This window comes from Pecten maximus, chromosome 11 (assembly GCF_902652985.1).
Source record: "Pecten maximus chromosome 11, xPecMax1.1, whole genome shotgun sequence".
Taxonomy (NCBI): domain Eukaryota; kingdom Metazoa; phylum Mollusca; class Bivalvia; order Pectinida; family Pectinidae; genus Pecten; species Pecten maximus.
Window position 1 is genome coordinate 15,133,416 of NC_047025.1, and position 17,506 is coordinate 15,150,921.

The window sequence follows — 17,506 nt, forward strand, 5'->3', positions numbered from 1 at the left end:
TTCTCGTTCTCGGGTAAAACAGAGTCGTCGGCCTTTTTGACCCGGCATTTGACATACAACCTAGACTTGTGTAAGTCAATATACCTGTCACCGGATCCGGGTACGTATATTTCTATGGGTGCGTCGGAAGTATGGAAAGAAGACATAGGTCGACATTCCGAAAAGTAGACCTTTTCTATCGCTACCTGATTGGGTGGGACGGTAAAGATAGACAGAGCCGGCCGGTAATCCAATATGGTTAACGTTGTCACTGAGAAAAGACATTATTCAGGAGAGTGCGTCTATCGGTTCTTCTTTCCTTTTTTTGCTAGATGATGTTGTTCCTTTGCCTTTCCTTTTCAGACTGATTGTCTTCTTGGACATTGTCTTATTTATAGGTACGTGAGATATGTTATGTTTGGCGGCTTTTTTAACATCTTCTTTGGCTCTTTTGAGCACAGCATCCATGGGTGTGCTCCGCTTTCCTAACTTAGTACTACTGTTTGATTGGTAAATGGCAGGAATCATGTACGGTTTGTTAGTGTACATACCAGCGAAACCACCACCCGTTTGACGTCCTCTATACTGACCTGGGTGTACCTTCCCCTCTTTTAGGCCTTTAAAAAACTATTCCCACACGTACGGAGATCCAATCATGATTGATAAAAATGACGTTTTCTCAAAACCAGCGTCACCGACAGAGTTCCTTCATCAAATGACACCGGTTTGTTTTTAGTGTCCTTTACATAGACATGGACGTCTTGAAACTGACCGAGCCTAACGGGGACCTCGTGCGGGTAAGGGAACATGATAATTCCCGCATTTTTAATGTAAACCGATCTCAGTAGGGGTAATTCCGCGTCTCCTACCATAGTTTCGTTACAAAGATTACAACAAATCATATATTCTTTGGACAACGAGGGTTTCTTCTTTCCACGATGAAATGTTAATTCCATAAGAGAGATCGTCCAGTGTCCATCTAATGTCAATGGTCTCGAAAGGTGTATTCGAAAATCGCCCTGCATTGTTATTCGGGTATAACTTAGGACTATCCGAAGACCTCAGTACCATTCGCGTTCCCATGTTTCTGTGGCAAACCGTTGAATACTCCATCGTATTTATACCATGTCTTGTTCTGGAATCCAGGAATTGAACTTTGATGGCCAACCCAACCATTTCACGTACACTTATGTCGTACCAGATCTTTTTCTTTTCCTCAATACGTTTTCCACACGATATTTAGTCTCGGCATCGGCATTCACCTTTTGCATTTCTTTTTCATAAAAGGTTCCAGATATCTCATCGTTTGCAAAATCTTTTAATTTATAAACAGGTATACCTTGTCTCAAGTATCTCCGATCTACGATAAATAGTTCGTCGGTCCATTGTTGTTGATAGTCTCTCTGAAACGTTCGTTTGACGTGTGAGATTCTGACTTTATCACCTATCTTAAATTTATACGGATTTTTGTTCTTTTGGCTTGATATGCGTTCTACGTCTTTTTTACGCACCAAATATTGCAGATATCGTACTTCGTCTTGGTTTGATTTGCTCACGCTAGAGGGAGACAATCCACTCAGTGACCTATGTGGTCTGTTGTTGTAATTTGAAACTAGATCCTGGAGTATATCGATGTATCTATACGTTTGCTTTGACGTAAAATATCTGTACATCAAATTTTTAAGTGTTCTTATTACCCGTTTGGCGTAATTGTCCTGGGTGGAATTCTGGGTAAAATGTACCCGTATGCTTTCTCCTTCCAGGTATTTCCTGTAACAGTTTATCTTGTACGCGAACATTTCAATCATGTCCGAGTGGTATTACAGGTGTTCAGGTGAGAAGGGAAATGACGCGCTCAAATGTAGTTGGGGTTTAAAGTTTCATAAGGTTAATTAGGTCATGCAGGTGTTACGTGAGGGGGTCAATGACGTCAGGGAGTCTGGGGTTAAAGTTTCATGATCACACAGGTGTTCACGTGAGAGGGGAAATGATGCGCTCAAATGTAGTTGGGTTTAAAGTTTCATAAGGTTAATTAGGTCATGCAGGTGTTACGTGAGGGGTCAATGACGTCATGGGGTCTGGGGTTTAAAGTATCCCAAGGTTAAGTAGGTCACACAGGTGTCACGAGAGGGGTCAATGACGCGCTCAAATGTAGGTCAAGTTGGGGGATAAACTGACGTTGGGGTATAAAGAGACACATATACTACTGACATACACTAATTGTGTCCACTTTCCCAAACTCAATTAATGAAACTCTCAATATCGCAAGTATTACGTTCCGGTTAAACCAGACTGACGTAGGAAATTCAGAAGGAATCGGCCACAGCAGGATTCATGATGTCAGTACAGATTGCAGGCGACACAATGTCTATTTCACGTCTGCTTGTAGACTGGCCCCCTGTCTCTAGAATATTAAAATTATAAATAAAATTGAGCTTTATGATTTTGATCCCTAGGATAAGTTTCAAACTAGGGGCAGATAATCTGGTATTAGAATTTAGCTTGGCAATTCTTAAAAAAAACAACTTAGGGTCTGGTGGCCAGTCTAGTCTGCTTGGAACAGGGTCGTTTATATTTTAAACTTACGATGTATTTTCATTTACCTTACTGCCAGAATCGTTAATTAGTTTTTTTAACTTTGGTCACACTTTTACATTTTAAAATAAGGTGTCTTTTTCAAGCGCTAGTTATTTGTAGACAAGTAGTTCTGTTTGCATTTGTTACCTTTAAGATATGTTGTCTTATTTCACCTCCGGTGTTAATTAACTGCTTAAATTGACTTGGAGCAATGGCTATGACGGATTCATACTGCCTCATTCGCGCTCCGAACGTTTTCAACCCTAAGCACCAAGTGCATATAGCATCATGCCTTTGAGGAAGACATTTTACAATCTCCCGGAGAGTTTAAACGCAACAGATTGTCACACGTGTGTTTTGTTGTAATACAAAGTCTTACAAACAAGCAAGGAATCGACTCGACATGGATCCTATGCTTAGTAATGACAGCTTTAATCATTTCTAAAGCAATGCCAAATACAAGCCTAGATTAAAAGATCTCTGGGACGCAATGTGATTACAAACAGCCCAACATACCATAAAGATCTCTGAGACGCAATGTGATTACAAACAGCCCAACCTACCATAAAGATCTCTGGGACGCAATGTGATTACAAACAGCCCAACATACCATAAAGATTTCTGAGACGCAATGTGATTACAAGCAGCTAAACCTACCATAAAGATCTCTGGGACGCAATGTGATTACAAACAGCCCAACATACCATAAAGATTTCTGGGACGCAATGTGATTATAAACAGCTAAACCCACCATAAAGATTTCTGGGACGCAATGTGATTACAAACAGCCCAACATACCATAAAGATCTCTGGGACGCAATGTGATTACAAACAGCCCAACATACCATACAGATTTCTGGGTCAAAGTGTGATTACAAACAGCCCAACATACCATAAAGATCTCTGGGACGCAATGTGATTACAAACAGTCCAACATACCATGAAGATTTCTGGGTCAAAGTGTGATTACAAACAGCCCAACATACCATAAAGATCTCTGAGACAAAGTGTGATTACAAACAGCCAAACCCACCATAAATATCTCTTTGATGCAGTGTGATTATAAATAGTGGCTTACTGAAGTCAAATTTTGAGTATTTAAATCATTTTTCTAACTTCATGTTGTTAATTTGTTTTAATTCATATGAACTGTATTCATTGTATTCCTATTCTTTCTTTTAATTGAGAGTGCTAACAAACGCAAGTCTCGATATCTTGACCTCCGAAACCACATTTAACGACTACACTTGGTTGCTTTGCTGGCAGCAGGGCATCTACATGTACATGTCGTTTTTTCTTATCGGTAAACATTATATGGACATTTTGTACCTACTTTCAAGTAGAAGCTAATCATGCTTCGCTATCAAATCAACCAGATAGCCGATATGTGGAATTGATATGGGTCTGCGTCGTTTAAGATGAATCCAGAATATACATTTTATCAGAACTCCGACAACAAAACCATATTTTTTGTATTCAAAACCAATAAAACGTAGGAAAAAACAGATTTGTATAGACCCTGTATAGACCTTGTATAGAGTCTACTGAACAAGTATAGACCATGTATAGACCCTGTATAGACCATGTATAGACCCTGTATAGACCCTGTATAGACCCTGTACAGACCTTGTATAGACCCTGTATAGACCCTGTATAGACCTTGTATAGACCCTGTATAGACCCTGTATAGAGTCTACTGAACAAGTATAGACCATGTATAGACCCTATATAGACCCTGTAAAGACCCTATATAGACCCTGTATAGACCTTTGTAAAAGAACAAGTAAATAAGACCTGGTGTTCTAGGATGGTAGGCGTCTTCTGCTTTATCCACGACACCCGCCATACAAATCTAGGTCACGACGACCCCGGCCAAACAAATCTAGGTCACGACGACACACGTCATACAAATCTATATAGGTCACGACGACCCCGCAATACAAATCTAGGTCACGACGACACACGTCATACAAATCTAGGTCACGACGACCCCCGCCATACAAATCAAGGAAATGTAACCATGAACTTTCTCAAGGTCTTCATTTTACATCTCGAAACCGTTTGTTGCTAATTTCTCCATCAGTAGTCGACATCTGTCACGGAAACAAGTCGGCCAGCAGAGGGTCAGAGGGTCAGAGGGTCAGAGGCACGATTTACTTTATATCTATACCCATATATTGTTCAAGCAGTCCATCAATGTTTTTACATTCAAAGTTACAATGCCATGGTACCAATTTATACAATACTCATATAAGGAACCTTTAGCATGTAGATCTTTGAGAACTCCAAAATGTTTTTGATAATAAAAGAATACTTTAATAGAGTCCAGTGACATTAATATTTCTCTACTTAAGAAAATTCTATAACTTTAAAAATGCCCATAGGAAAACATAACAGAATTTAAGGAAGGTTCTTTACCTAAGAGTTTTTCCTTATTGTTTATTCTTTCTTATGGGAAAATTCAAGTTTAGGAAATTTCGTTAGTTTGGGAACGTTGATGAAATCAGGGTCAATTGTTTTCTTAGAGGAACAATGACGTACCTTATTGCAGACTGAAGAGTTGTCATAGTTCTACTTTATTTGGTGGTAACAATTATAGCTATGGCATAAAAAGACGTTGTTGAGGTTGTCGGAAAGATTTTTATTAACATATCCATCGGGACATGTCCTGCCTTGGTCGGCTTGTTTCTGGACATTTGCTGCCTTGGTCGGCTTGTTTCTGGACATTTGCTGCCTTGGTCGACTTGTTTCTGGACATTTGCTGCCTTGGTCGACTTGTTTCTGGACATTTGCTGCCTTGGTCGGTTTGTTTCTGGACATTTTCTTCCTTGGTCGGCTTGTTTCTGGACATTTTCTTCCTTGGTCGGCTTGTTTCTAGACATTCCCTGCCTTGGTCGACTTGTTTCTGTTTTCATTTATGGATTAATTTAGGACCTTATCAGTCAATGCATTTTTCAATTCGTTCATTTTCATTTTAATGTCATATACACCTTGGCCATAAAATTAACCGCACTGCCTACTCCTCCACATCTACCGGCATGGTCTAAGATATATGTGTTATACCTTGTGTTGTCACTTTTGTTTTCTTAGAATTATGGTTTGGTTAACATGTCGATATTATATGATCTCTGTTCCAAATACTGAGATTCGGTTTCAGTTCGTCAAATTTCTGTCATGATCCTTATATGTTATGTTTGTAAACAGTGTCTTTTATATAGCATGGTACCCTATATGTCTCAAAAATGTTTTTATTCGATGTGCGGTTGTAAACTGAATATATTCCGACGGTTGATGTTCTTATCTAGACGGTAGACCAATGCCTACCGTAAGAAAACTAATGTATCAAATTAGTCGGTGGTTCTTTACTTCTTCAGTGTCCCTGGTAACAAACCCAGTGCATCCTGTCGGTAGATGGTTCTTTACTTGATCAGTTTCTATGGTTACGAAGCCCATGCATACAGTCGGTCGGTGGTTCTTTACTTGATCAGTTTCTATGGTAGCAAAGCCAATGTTTACCGTCGGTCGGTTGTTCTTTACTTGTTCAATTTCTGTTGTAACGAAGCCAATGTTTACCGTCAGTCGGTGGTTCTTTACTTGTTCCGCTTCTATGGTAACGAAGCCAATATTGTATCCCGTCAGTCGGTGGTTCTTTACTTGTTCCGCTTCTGTGGTAACGAAGCCAATGTATTCCAGCGCCTTTGTAATGTGTCACCATTGCAAATCATAACCTGTCAAAGACTGGCGCAATGGTGTCAAATTTAATTACGTTTAGCAGTAATGTGGCGCCATGATGTGTGGGCGACTACGTTCGGCTTACAAGTCTTTAATTTGGTGTGGTTGGTTTATCACCGGGTCTAAATACGTACAGCACACAAGGATATCATCAGCTGCGCTTAATGACTCTGCATAGAAGGCATCATATTAACAATCCTCTAATATGCAGTAATTACCCATGTTGGCTTTTAAATAATGACGAATTAAAAGGTAGTTATGTTAACTTATAACTTGTCTCGGGTTCTATTTTTGAGCACGTCTGAGATGACAAATGCTTTTACAGCTTGTTGTACAACTGGTTTAATATCTTATATCTTATGTAGCTTATAAAACGAAAGATAAATATTGTTAAACCGAGGTCATTGTTCAGAGGGTGGAAAAAAAAAATCTTATGTAGAATCATCAAACATGATTTTGCTCTAGTAAACAGTTGTTTTTATGTATAATGGGCTTGGGAAAGGGGAATGTAAATACAGAAACCATTTGGGAATCAATATTTGGGAGGTCAACACTGCTCAAAAATCTAGATTGTTCAGGTACAATTTAGTTAAATCTTAAGAATCGAGATTGTTCACCAAAGAAACTTGTATTGATTAATATGTCAAAATCTAGTAATTCAGGAATCCGACTGATTTCACAGGAATCGGAATTGCTATAATCCTTATGACAATAAGGGTAGAAATAAAGAATTCCCTAAGAACGCCTGTGTAACATGGCTTCTTCTTGCCTATTTTCATAGGGTCTGACTGCATGGTTTGCCTAGGTAGCAGTATACAGTAAAAATTGTTCATTCTGAAAAAAATTAGGCACATGTTTATGATATGCAAACATAGCCATTTAACCCTACATATTACCTATTCTAAAGTTTATATATTTATAATCTATACAGCATTTGCAATTTTAAAACAGCCATGAAAATAAATAAAATTACCTTTTCCATGTTTTTCAGACCTGTGAATACCATCACAGCCACTTCAAAAAACCTTAAAAAATGCTAAATATCATGATATCATTGACCCAAAATGACACATTTCCCTAAACAAGTTTTTTTTTCTGAAACCTATTTGAAATTAAACATCTCTATCCCAGAATTAATCTTTTTTTTTTACATATGTTCATCATTAAATTTTTCTGCTATCTTGCCTTGTATGTGAAGTATCGTTTTTCACTGTAGGCAAACCTAAATTTCCGGTGTAAACACACTTTCGGAAAATATATTGAAATTTATGATCCGGAACCAATTTGCTTTTAACAAATGTGAAGCATTACATACTTCTTCTTAATGAATAAACCAACTATAGCATACATTTTTTTTTTTTTTTTTCATTTTTATACATATCATAATACAGGAGTTATTTGCTTAACAAAACAAATCACACATGGACAGGCAACCCTTACTGAAGTCTCCTACCTACGGTATGAAAGCTTAAATTGTCCAGGGTTCGACCGCTTGAGTTTGCCTTAGGGTTCGACCGCTTGATTTGCCTAGGGTTTGAGTGCTTGAATTACCTAGGGTTCGACCGCTTGATTTGCCTTGGGTTTGAGTGCTTGATTTGCCTTGGGTTCGACCGCTTGATTTGCCTTGGGTTTGAGTGCTTGATTTGCCTTGGGTTTGAGTGCTTGATTTGCCTAAGGTTCGACCGCTTGATTTGCCTTGGGTTTGAGTGCTTGAATTACCTAGGGTTTGACTGCTTGAGTTGCCCAGGGTGTGACTGTTTGATTTGCCTAGGGTTTGACTGCTTGATTTGCCTAGGGTTTGACTGCTTGATTTGCCTAGGGTGTGACTGCTTGAGTTGCTTAGGGTTTGAAGGCTTGATTTGCCTAGGGTTTGAAGGCTTGATTTGCCTAGGGTTTGAACGCTTGAGTTGCCTAGGGTTTTGAACGCTTGAGTTGCCTAGGGTGTGACTGCTTGATTTGCCTAGGGTTTGAACGCTTGAGTTGCCTAGGGTTTGAACGCTTGAGTTGCCTAGGGTTCGACCGCTTGATTTGCCTTGGGTTTGAGTGCTTGATTTGCCTAAGGTTCGACCGCTTGATTTGCCTTGGGTTTGAGTGCTTGAATTACCTAGGGTTTGACTGCTTGATTTGCCTAGGGTTTGACTGCTTCAGTTGCCTAGGGTTTGACTGCTTGAGTTGCCCAGGGTGTGACTGTTTGATTTGCCTAGGGTTTGACTGCTTGATTTGCCTAGGGTTTGACTGCTTGATTTGCCTAGGGTGTGACTGCTTGAGTTGCCTAGGGTTTGACTGCTTGATTTGCCTAGGGTTTGAAGGCTTGATTTGCCTAGGGTTTGAACGCTTGAGTTGCCTAGGGTTTGAACGCTTGAGTTGCCTAGGGTGTGACTGCTTGATTTGCCTAGGGTTTGAACGCTTGAGTTGCCTAGGGTTTGAACGCTTGAGTTGCCTAGGGTGTGACTGCTTGATTTGCCTAGAGTTCGACTGCTTGATTTGCCTAGGGTCTGACTGCTTAATTTTCCTAGGGTTTTACTGCTTGATTTGACTAGGATGTGACTGCTTGAATTGTCTAGGGTTTGAGTGCTTGAATTGCCTAGGGTTTGACTGCTTCAATGGCCTAGGGTTTGACTGCTTGGTTTTCTGGGACTTGGACTACTTGAATTGCCTAGAGTCTGACTGCTTGATTTGACTAGGATGTGACTGCTTGAATTGTCTAGGGTTTGAGTGCTTGAATTGCCTAGGGTTTGACTGCTTCATTTTCTGGGAGTTTGACTGCTTGATTTGCCTAGGGTTTGAGGGATTGAATTGCCTAGGGTTTGACTATGATATGTTCTGCGATCTTGACTGCTATTTTCGCTTAGGGTTTGACTGCTTAAATGGCAGAAATGAAAGGTCAGCCATTAAGCAATTCAGTGCTTATATTTACATTCATAAAGATTTTTGTCACAGAAGCAAAAGTACTTTTTAATGTTCTTTTTTTTCATTGCAATACATTTTTACAGTTTGTATTATGATAACATCTCATTGTTTTACATGTAGATATATTCATCACAGTACAACTGCGACAGGAAATTCAAGATGAATAACCAGCTTTTCGTTCTTTGTACAATGCAGTAGGACTACTATTTAAACTGGAGAGCGCATCACATCTAATGTTTTATCTGATATCATCCCTCGTAGCGTTTACAAGTTTGAGAATAGTTTTGGCGTCATCCTACACAAAAATGCTTGGAATGGATTCAATTAACGCCATACTAGATTAACAAAGAAAACAACAAAAGCTATTTCGGTACCCTTTCCAGGAAAATCGAAATTAAACTATTTCTTCTAATGGATCTACACGTATCTGTTAGTTTAGTTTACTGATAGACTTGCTTGAATTTCCTACATGTGGCGGCTGTTTAATTCAACCTCTTGAAGTATTCCAAAGTGTGACTGAAGCTTAAATTTAAAAATTAAAAAGATGGACAGTAAATATTTCGCATTCCATTCCAAATACCGATACTATGTTGAACTTTATCATCAGATAAAACCCCCAGAAAGACACTTATATCCTAGTTACTATTCGTTACTGAAATAGTTCACTGTTCATTGGTAGAAGAACCATCCCTTATATCGGCTATTAAGTATCAAACAATCCTACTTCAACAGTGTAAGGCTAAGGTTAAAGATGAGTTTATCCTCGGATTTCCTTTGTCACACTGCACCGACTAACTGAGCACACATTGATCGAAAATTACTACATGCCACTCCAGAGTGTTTAACGATCGGAATGGTAACATACATCTTACTATTAACACCAAATTACACACAAGAAACTGAGCATATCCTCTTTTTAAGTGATGCTAAAACTGAAATCTACTCCTCTGTATACTAAAACAATCGGGCACAACAACACGGAGTGAAAAGGACCTTCACAAAACCATATTCTAATGGCAGAAAGTATTCTTTAAAATACATAGGACTGATGTTGATACTTGCACCAATGGAAAATATCATATTTAACTGCGTATCTGATTTGAATGTAAGTAGATATCATGTAAACTTTAAGTTATACCAACTTATATTAATCACTCTTTTTGGTCCGGATTGACATTTGCGAGGGGTTAACTGTATACCCAGAGCCTAACCAACATAGCCAGACAGATAACCGTTCCTTTTTACGTCTGGTCGGGGAATCAAACCCCGGGCCCCTAGGTGGCAGACCAGTGTTACCACTGTGCCTCCCGACCATCCATCTTGTGCACATTGAAGGCAAAAGGCAAGAGTTTCCTCTGACCCCGACACCTGCTGTCTTGTATGAGGCCAGATATGGCAATCTTGGGTGAAACTCTGAGAATTCTCGACACTATTTAGTGGAGTATATTGTACTAAGCGTACATAATGTCGCCTACTTGAATTCAAGCGCAGTATGAAGTAACAACCACTATTTACATTCTGTGTTGCATTTGAATAATTCGGCTAACCTCGGCCGATTCCGATATGTTGTACATTGTAGGTACGGAATCGGCCTAGATGTGGCGAGTGGTATTTAATTACGTGTCGTTAGTAAACTAAATTTAGTTATGAGACTATTACTAGAACTTACGGTGATTCGGTCAGTGTAGGAATACAGCTACAGGTGTTGTAAGTTAAAACAATTAATGGCTGCCAGTTCCTTTCAGCCTCAAGAGCTTTCGAATGTTAGTATTAAGTCAGATGAGCCACCACAAAAATAAAGCAACACGTTATGACAATTATTTTTTTTATATAAAAAAAAAATAATAAGAACAAAATTATAATAAGCGCTATTCTAGATCTATACGAAATTACCAACTGTGTTAATGTCGCCACACACACAGGGGCTCTTTTCGGAATGTTTAAGAAATGCAAGACACGGCAACAACAAAAGTCCAGTATTTATATAAAAAACAACAAAAAACAAAAAAAAAACAAAAAAAAAACAAGTAAAACCTTGTGAATAATCGGGAGTATTAACATGGTTTCCGAATGAGTATGTATACTGGATTTTAGTGTTGTGGAACTGGTTATTCACTGGTGTCAGAGGCCTACCTTACTTCAAAATCCAAAACCGTGCCCCTGTGAAGTTTAACATCGCTAAGTTAGTGGCACTGATCTGACCAGTAAGACATGGAACCTGTTTCAAACGAAACATCCTTGCAATCGTCTTCCCCTACTGTCAAGGCGTCTTCATTTAGAATTTAAGATCTGATATTCTTTTGAAAATAAATATTATTACGTGTAATAAATGAATTAGACATTTACGATGAAAATGCAGAGGTTCACCTAAACTTTTTTTTCTGTAATTCACATTTGCAGTCATCTTAAATAAAATTACATGCGTTAAAGAACTTCCAAAAGCAAAACCTATCGAAGACACAGTTGTAATAAGGTAAACTGAACGTTGATTACGTGTACTACCCGAGGGCTTCAAAACCGCGATCCGTATATATATATATATATACCCAGTACGGCTTAGCACAGAGCATCATACACATAGGCGGGCAAACTGAAGCACCATATACCTGGTAAATTAAGGATCATGGGACAATAGAGCACAGCAGTACGGATCTAAAACACGGAGTAGTGTGAATTTTAACGGTTTTATAACACGGAGCAGTGTGAATTTTAACGGTTTTATAACACAGAGCAGTGTGGATTTTAACGGTTTTATAACACGGAGCAGTGTGGATTTTGACGAATTTATAACAAAGAATATTCCGGATTTTACGAATTTATAACAAGGAACAGCGTGGATTTTAATGGTTTTATAACATGGAACAGCGTTAATTTTAACGAAATTTTAACACAGAACAACTGTGATTTTAACTAATTTATAACACGGAACAGCGTGCATTTTAACGGATTTATAAAGGAGAACAATTCAGATTTACAGTTTGTTTAAAGAACTACTTGAATGATTTATTATTGATTAATAACATAGAGCAGAACGAGTTTATAACACAGAACACGGATTTATAACGTAAAGCAGAACGAATTTATAACAGAACACAGATTTATAACGTAGAGCAGTGTGAATTTATAACAGAACACGGATCTATAACGTAGAGCAGTGTGGATTTATAACACAGAACACGGATTTATAACACACAACACGGATTTATAACGTAGAGCAGTGTGGATTTATAACAGAACACAGATTTAAAACGTAGAGCAGTGTGGATTTATAACAGAACACAGATTTATAACGTAGAGCAGTGTGGATTTATAACAGAACACAGATTTATAACGTAGAGCAGTGTGGATTTATAACACAGAACACGGATTTATAACGTACAAACACAGAAGTTGACAGAACACAATATCGTCAATATAAATACACTAAGAATAGCGAGCCCTTTTAACAACTGAAGTCAGTAAGCTGTTACGTGGATTATAGTTGTTCTTAAGATAATACGGTACGTATGCAAATGAATTTAAATGTGTCGGTTGCGTTTTCCCACCGTATATGTGTTTTGAAGTACGGATCTTGTTGATTACAAAAACAGTGCTCCCAAATATTGTCCCATATAGTCTTCTTATGTTGTCATTAAATTGTGCTTTTTCAGCCAATTTCAACGTTTTCGTTTTAACCAATTACGAGTTAATTAATGGCTTAATCGCATGTTTAGCTACTGGGTGGTGGTGGTACCCTTTCCCTTAAAAGTTACAAAAATGACCACTGTGTAATAGACAAATACCTGTACACAATTATCAACACTATTCATACAGCTACAGTTTTGCTTTAGATATCCGTTCATATTTTTTCAATCCATGACATTATTCATTACGATCTTATTATAGAATCATACGGACGATAGCATCATCTCTTGATGAAATATGTACATAGACGTTCTGATTAATTACACCAGGGATATTCACGTCTCTGATTACACACTGTAATCGAAAGATTTATCTCCCTTCGGTCCAAAATACCCAAGGATAAATCTTTACTGGTGGTATTTTATAACACTGGGCGTTTCAAAAGTCCCGTCTTTTTTTAACTAAGTATGGCATATAGGTAGAAGATAGCCCATTCTGTTACTACTGATAAGTCTAAAGTACCCATCATCATTAACCATCAGGTGAAAATTGTACCGCTATCAGAAAAATACCTTATAACAGTTAAAAAGCATTCTTACTGGAGAAAAAAAACTTTTATAAGGGATATGTTGTTTATACAAAACAAAAACAAAAAAGAGGCGATATTCTTGACAGTACGAACGCATATCCATCTAATAAAAAGCTGTAGCTAATAATTTTGTACATGAAGTTATAGTATGGTATCGTGTTTGTGTACTTCGTAGGAAAGTAACTTATATTTACATATTAACAATTCAATGACGTCATGAATGATGTTCATAATCAATACTATTCACAACATGTACATTTATACATGTAATAATTAAAGTTCGTTATTATTCATTTTATATCAAGGTGTCCCACTTCCGAAGATTTATCTACCCTCTTATGTAACTGGGAAATAAATTGATGTAACTTTTAATTTGTTTTCCCATCCCATTTATAGTTTGTGTGTATATGTAATGTTGTTTATTGAATAAATAATGTTTTATCCAAGAATGGCAAATAACATTTTACTATCTCTTTCTTTAGGATATACTCGTCTTAGTAATCACGGAAATTCGTAAAAATAAAATAAACATTGCAGTCATATAAGTTATCATCGTTGTAAACAGTGTATGTTGCCTAAGGAATGTGTTCCCGTAGGTAATATTACGGCTACGTTTTATTTGACGGATGTTGACCCCAGGTTGACCTTGGAGGTTTCGGATGATCCCTTATAACTTTGATACGATCCCGCGGGATCTGTAGGCAATGTAAGCCTTGTCAAACAAACCCGGTACAAGGAAAGCACACAGTTGTGTTGTGATCGTAATTTACAAACATGTGTATTGGTTGTATTTTATAGATAAATTGTATCTGACATGTGCTTGTACTGCTTTGCGTCTCAGCTCGCCCACTACACGTTACCATCAATTGTTTTGGTCCCTGACCCCGAAATGGCGAATAAAACCGACTTTCCATCACATGTTGACAGTATTTTATACATCTTAAGTTCCGAAAACATTGAACATGTCAATTCAATATCACGAAAAAGAAATCAGTTCTAAAAGACATGATTTTTCATATTCCCAAAACATTTTATAAACCCAAAACGAAACATTACAGAAAAAGCGGATTTCTGTTTAAATTTGACGTCATAATGACTAGATGTATTTGATAAATACTTAGAGGATAATTATTGTGGCTGGTTAGGGTCATATCACATCATCGCAGCTTCGCAGTATCGTACTGTCGTGTTATTGTCGCAATTATAAGAAGTGATGATGTTAGTTTGAATATATTGATAATATTATATTTTTTTAAACTCTGACAATATAATATTATGTACTATAATGGGTGGGGAGGGGGGTGGGGGGGGGGGGGGGGGGGGGGGGGGTTGTAGGGCGGGATGATGGTAATGAAATTGACGAACCTATATTCATATATGGCCAGAATTGACCAGACAGTATAGCTGATTAACACGGTGTGTGTTGATTGATGTTTATTGATGACTTGATTAAAGATATTTGTTTGTTCAGTAACACGCCGCATGTAAAATCAGGAAGTTTCGTCAATGTTCTTTTTTAAAGTAAGGACATTTTAAAACTTAAAATTGTCCTCAGGGAATAACTACTGTTAGAGAAAATGAAAACAATTACAGTTGTGACAGCTTCCTTACCGGTAATTTCTGAAATCGCTCCGAGTTACGGTAGGTTGATGGACAGGTGAGGACACTGCAGTTCGGATATTTGTTGTCCGGATATGTGTTGTCCGGATATGTGTTGTCCGGATATTTGTTGTCCGGATATTTGTTGTCCGAATATGTGTTGTCCGGATATATGTGTTGTCCGGATATGTGTTGTCCGGATATTTGTTGTCCGGATATATGTGTTGTTCGGATATTTGTTGTTTGAATTTGTATTGTTCGGATATGCGACATTCTTGCCTATGTAAAGCTGTACAAACCTCTGTATCCCTAATCGGCTACATGTAAAGTCACTTGTAGATATAGTTATAAACAAAGGAACCGCCGCTATTTTTATATTTAATCCCTTAACGACGAAGATTGATGAAATGGACATCCAGACTGACATGTGTCCTGTACAATCTCGCGTAATTCACGTCATTATAAATCTAGACAGACATCAGTTTCCGTCAACTTACATCTTGTAAACACCTCGCCTTTCCTCGCTAGATCTTGTACACAACACTTCAGTCGTTCTGATGTGTAGTGATGATGTTCGACGTTGCTATGTTTGGTCGACACAAGACATATCGCAGTCAATAGAAAGGTGACAGCTATAGGCTCCCGAAATTTAAAACAGACTCCGACTGATCCACCTTTCTCGTGGATGTGAACTGATGGAAATATTGATGTTTTTATTTTTCTAACCTTCTACCGGTATATTTACGCAAAATACATTTTTTATTTCTCAAATAGGATCTCCAGTTCCTCTCGATCTTTCCTGTATAGGTGTATACATGGAAGACTCGCGTGAACCTCTCGAATCACGTTGCTAACTGATTATACATCAGTTGTAAATTTGATTCCAGTTTTGATTTTATTTTTCTCATTATCGTCACACTGTGCGATATCACAAAGTCACAAAACGCTTCAACCGCCCTGCAGGTAGGGCGTAAGAATTGTACTCTGCTGCCCCCATTGCATGATCGTAAGAGGCGACTAAATTTGGGATCTTATCTTTTCTCTTCTTTCTGAACAACTTTCTTCTTCCTAATGTCTCCCTTGACAATGCCTCCCTTTTGGCCTTTCGTTGAGCGTTCGCCGCTGTGAGGAAGGCTTTGGGTTCTGTCCCCTAGCCTAGACATACCAGAGTCTTTAAAAAGGGTAGTTGCTATTCCTGCTTAGCGCTCAGCATATTGGGAGTGGGACGACTGGTTCGCCCGTTGTCAGTATAATGTGACCGGGTGCGGTGTTCTGCTGGGTGTCTTCGGCAGTATGCTTCAGTGAGGTAGCACTATAAATCGGCAAAAGTTCCGGCCTATCACAAGGAGACTTAACACGAACATACCGCAGCCTCCCAAAACACACATACGCATCACCACACGCATGCATGTCGCACGCATGGGAGGCCGTCCTTAAATGACCTTAGCTGTTAATAGGACGTTAAACAAAATAAACCAAACCAAACTTCAACCGCTAAGGCAAGTTGCTTGTTAGGTACAAGAAAGCCAGCCGAGACTCGGATTGTATTTTAACGTCTTCAATTTGTAATAGCAAGATGTAAGAGCCATTTACGGAGGCTGATTTGTACCATTTCGTCTTTTCGGGCGAAAAGACGAAAATCAAATATCTTAATTCTCCCCCTTTCGTCTTTTCGCCCTGAAAAAAACGAAAATTAAGAAAACTTGAATTTTGTCTTTTTGCCCCGAAAAGACGAAACATAACCGAAAAGACGAAATAAATGCACGCAAATTAGAGACTTTAGTTCTCGTCTTTTCGGGTTCACCGTAGTAATTAAATACACTTTGTCAATACTGAGTCCATATGAAACCAGCGGTAGAAATATCATTCTTAAAATAAATATATATATATCTTCCCGAATTATTAGGGTTTCAGTAGGAAATGTACCAGAAGAGACGGCGTTAATCATAATTGCATTGGTAAGATGATGCGTGTATGCTTCAGTCTTTTGCGGGGGCAATAAATAAGCTTATATCAATGTGCCGTTATATATAATGTATGGTTGCTCGTGATAATTATAACTAAACCAGTGCTATTACTATATGTCTCGTGAACCTCGACATTCTGACATTTAGGTGATGGAGGTCATGTTTTTTTATTGGAAAAGCATATGGCGCTACTCGCTTTGGTGAGCAATCTTGTCGATGTTAGAAATGGCGTGTACGAGAGGACATTTCCGAAGGGAAATCAAACCAAGGTTGATTTGCTTATGTCTGATGATTCTTACAGACGTTGATATACCAATGATAAGACAGTAGTTGACGAAGGAAACACTATATGTATTGTATGTATAGAGCTTTGGGGTCGTGAGGAACAGATGTTCATGTAAATTACGTTCTTGACACATGCATGTTTAATTAATAATTAACGGAGACAACTAACGACGTCGGGGCACCTGTAATTGACAGAGAGGAGTGGAGGAGTGTTGATTACAGTGATATGCATAGCTTTGGTAGA